This window comes from Etheostoma spectabile, chromosome 23 (genome assembly GCF_008692095.1).
Source record: "Etheostoma spectabile isolate EspeVRDwgs_2016 chromosome 23, UIUC_Espe_1.0, whole genome shotgun sequence".
Taxonomy (NCBI): domain Eukaryota; kingdom Metazoa; phylum Chordata; class Actinopteri; order Perciformes; family Percidae; genus Etheostoma; species Etheostoma spectabile.
The window spans coordinates 16,627,549-16,631,901 of NC_045755.1; the positions used below are offsets into that span (position 1 = coordinate 16,627,549).

Genomic DNA, 4,353 nt, shown 5'->3' on the forward strand with positions numbered 1-4,353 from the left:
ACCAATTCTATTCTCCTTATATATGCTTCTTCTAAGCAATATTATTAAGAAACTCTCAATTAACTTTCATTGTTATAGGGATGACACCCAATTATATCTATCAAGCCGGACAAAACCAGACAGTTAGCTAAACTTCAAGCATACATACAGTAAATGATAATGGAATCATCATGAAATCATGGATGACCTAACATTTTCTGACTCAGACTAGCAGACAGACAAAACTGAAGTTATTATGCTTGGCCCTAAACATCTCCAAAAGTTCATTATCTAAAGATATAGCTACTCTGGATGGTATTGCCCTGACCCAAGCAGTTCCCCCACTGGTGGTGGGCCCATGGGATGGGCAAACCCGGCCACCAGGCGCTCGCTGACGAGCCCTCCATCTGGGCCTGGCTCCAGATGGGGGCCCTGGGCTTCCTCCAGGCAGGGTAACTCTACCTCTTCCTTGTTGAATCATAGGGTTTTTGAACCATTCTTTATCTGGCCGCTCACCTGAGACCACTTTGCCTTGGGAGACCCTACCAGGAGCACCAGGCTCCAGACAACCCAGCCCTCAGGTTCATGGGGACACACAAACCTCTCATCACAATAAGCTGATGGTTCCCAGACATCCTACAGGATGTCAATTAAAAATAAGTAAAGGATATTTAAAAATCCTTTAACATTACAGATACCAGCACAATAACAAAAACTCATAGGCTTTTAGGATTTACATTGATGCCCACATGTAATACAATTTGAGTGTAATACAATTTGTGTATGCCAAGAGCAAGTTAGTCAGTAGTTCATGAGATAAGCTATTTCCTGTTCTCTTGATGGTTGAGTAAGACCAGTTATTTGAAATGTCTAAAGGTGACTGTTAAAAGGCTCCTGACATTTGGGCAATAGTCCTTTTTGTTCACCCATCTCCCTTTTATTTCAGCACATTTTTCTACTAAATGCCATTTTGCCCTTTTCATTCCTCTTTCACCCGGTTGATCCCACTTCCTCCTTTTTCCTTTCTTGTTCCATCTACTGTATGGTCACCACTGAAAGTCTTCTGGTTTGAAAGAATTGCTTCTTATTTTGTTGAGCTTTTCTGTTCATGAGTCAGTAGATATTCTACTTAGAAGGGGTTGACTTCAACAAATGTTTTGACAGCATTAGGTGCTGATAAGTCTTTTTAAAACTGCTTTTTGGTCATTGTGTTCAATTTTATGATTCCTTTCTCAATCAATGGCTAATTGAGATATTCCAGTTCTTCTTTTTATACCAAATAACTGTCAACCCCTCTTTTGTAGCTCATATTTTAGACACCAGAGAAAACATAACATTTATAGGATTCTGAAAACAAGCCATTCCTCTCAGGGTTTTAATTTTATTGAGTAAATATTTCAGTGGAAATTAGGATGTTTTACACAGTTCAAATCTTCATTAAGTCTTTTAATGCAGTACACCTTTAGAGCGCAGTGACGTCCCAAAGGACAGTAATCTGCATCCAGAGACCCAGTTCAGTTGTTAGGGATTAATAGCTGTCTGCATTTTTCCTGTTAAAAAAACAAACAAACTATTAATTTCAAAAACACCTCATACAGTATACGGACTTCCTAGAGTGTTTACTCTCTTTCTCAAATTGTTTGGCCAAAACTATTATCTATCTTCTAGCCAGTTTACGTTTGCTAGGGAGATACGCTTAGAGGTGTTGGAGGTGTGCAATTTTCAGCCACTCGCTGTGATAGCGGATGGCCTCTGCTGTGCTGGGATGCGTGTTTAGCCAACTTTGTTGGGATAGACAACGGATATTCTCCATAGGAGGGGGGCCTGCACAGCTCAGCATGGTCCCACGTCTTTCCCTGCTCATTAGGGTTAAACTATGAGACTGAATCTGCACTGGCCACATCACCTTACCCAGCAATCAATCCCCCTGCAAGCCACACAAAACACACACCCAGTGCACAAACACAACCAGTGAACCAAAGCTTATGTACATAGGAGCAAGCTGTGCAGTGTCCAGGCAGGGTGTTACTCACTGTTTGCTTTGTCCCGGCTAAGTGTGTGTTTGTGTATGCGTGTGCGTGTGCATGTGCATGTGTGTGTGTGTGTGTGTGTGTGTGTGTGTGTGTGTGTGTGTAACAGCAACATGTGTCTCACTGCGCTTTATCAGCCTGTGCACTTTATTTACAAACTGTCCATTTTTAGACGGACACATATACAGTACACACACATTTAATCTGTTCACGCTTGAGGTCCCATATCTTGCAGAGCTACAGTTCTCTAGCAGCTCACAAATGTGTAGAAGAGGAAGTATTGTAGAGTAGAAAAGGCCTGTGAACGATAACATCACCTCATAATTAATCCGTAAACGAAACAAGCAAACACTTTGAAGGTAAATTCAAGGTTTTTATTGAGGAGAGGATTGATTGGATGCAAGAGAACCCGTCAAGGAAATGAGTGCGTGGCTGGAAGGGCAGACAGGAACCACAGAGAGGACAAAGATCTCAGCAGGGGGCTGCAGAACTTGATTCCAATTTAAACATATGGAAATGGCCAAGATTTAATGATTCAGGCTTCATACGTCTCAGGTTTCATCCAGTGTCATTGCACCACCCGCCAAGAATCATGACATGTTCTTGAGTAAATGCAGCTTCACCCCATAACAAACCAGATAAATTATTTGAATCTGTCATGTCACAAGGAACGCCATATACCACAGTACTGGCCGTTGCACAAAAACACAACATGATAATGACCAAAGCACGAATGGTACAAAGGAAGGATTAAATTGAATCCAGGCCTGTGCAAATGCTCTTATGTTTTCCTTTTTCACTTTTTGTCTGAAATGATGATTTTATCACTAACTTAAAGCTATTAAGTTTAAATCCAGAGCCTGAAATAGATTTAATTTAAGATATAAAGTAGTAAGTGTAAGAGTCATTAACTCAAAATTTAATATTTGTACTATACCCTTATACATATAAGATAAGAGGAAAATAAAAAAAAGATTACAATTGTCAAGACCATCATCTGTGATTGATTTTGATGATAATGCCATACTTTAATACAGACAAATAACTGGACTACACCACAATAAAGACACACAGGCTCAAAATGTAATGGTACAAATAAATACATAACTTATTCTCCAATCACTATTGATTAGATATTTTTGTTAGTGAGCATAATAACATCCTGCCTACAAAGACCCAGATTGGACAAGCTCTGACCAATGGCAGTAGACCAAAGAACTTGTGCATTGCATGGCAATACAACACCGTTTAACACCCTCACCTCCATCAAGTAAAGTGCTTTTGGCCTCGTTGTGTCCATTTGAGTGGTCAAATGAGACTCAACTGCTTGGCACGGTTTTGTTGCTGTTCCACCTTTGAATCTGCTGCCCCCTCTCTGGGAGATCTGAGTGCCACATCTGGTCAGGTTGAGATTCGAAAGGTGACACCAGGCAGCTCCTTGAGGCAGAGCATTAGCATACACTAACTCTGGGAATGCCCTTGACTAGCTGTCTGCTGAATGTGACATGAAAAGCATCAAATACACCAGCGTAGCTAATGAGAGTCAGGAATAGGTGGATTGAGACAGAAAGATGGCTAGAATAAAGAAGAAAAGTGTGAATGTATAGCTGGTCACAGCTTTAAAAAGGGTGTCCAAACTGTAGTTATATACAGTTTGAATGCCTCATTACTATTATTCATCAAACAAATACATTTGTTTTCACAGAGCAAAGGGTTTAAGTGGGTGGGAAAAATGTTCGGAAATAGTGAGCTGAGAGATGGAGGGGATGTGTAAATCTTTTCTGACAGAAGAAGAGCAAGCAAGCGAGGGAGAGAGAGAAAGGGAGAGTGAGAGAGAGCGAGAGAGATGTGGGGGGAGGAGGCTGGAGTAGGTGGGCGGGAAGAGAGGAAGCGAGTATCACGGAAAGAGAGAGAGAGAGAGACGGAGTGAGAGGGAATAGTGAGCTGCACGCTTGCCAGAGCTGTTGACTGGGTGTTTGAGTGTGTGATCGAGAGTGCTTCTTGAGCCGTTGTGTGAAAAAAGGGGACATTGCTTTTAAAGCCTTTTTCTTTTTCTTTTCTTTCTTCTTAAAGTGCCACAGTGAGCTCCCTCAGCGAAAGCAGAACTTGACTAAACCCCATTTCCTGGGATTGTAAAGAGGACCCAGGGAGGACAGCGTGCTGCCAGGTAAGAGACAAAAAACTAGAGTATAGCAGTTTGGAGATGATGATAACATGGTTACAGAGTCAAATGGCATTAGAGCTCTTTTTTGCTTTGTTTCTTTGAAATGAATGCGTGTCACGCCTGGTTGACATGCTGGTTTTGATGTGTGCGTGTGCGTGTGCGTGCGTGTGTGTGTGTGTG

The 4,353-nt window shown here is 41.6% G+C and overlaps 1 protein-coding gene across 4 annotated transcripts in view; it reads left to right on the plus strand.

Moving 5' to 3' along the window:
- Window positions 1-4,353, plus strand: part of syt1a (synaptotagmin Ia) — a 186,634-nt gene that overhangs the window by 90,477 nt on the left and 91,804 nt on the right. The window contains exon 4 of one of the 4 annotated variants that reach the window (XM_032505589.1): window positions 4,083-4,176. The exons of 1 other annotated variant lie outside the window; for it this stretch is intronic. The gene's annotated coding sequence lies outside the window, so the exon portion shown is untranslated. Of the gene's footprint in view, window positions 1-3,910; window positions 4,177-4,353 lie in introns of those variants that run through there. 2 more of the 4 variants (XM_032505592.1, XM_032505590.1) reach the window with 2 other exon arrangements.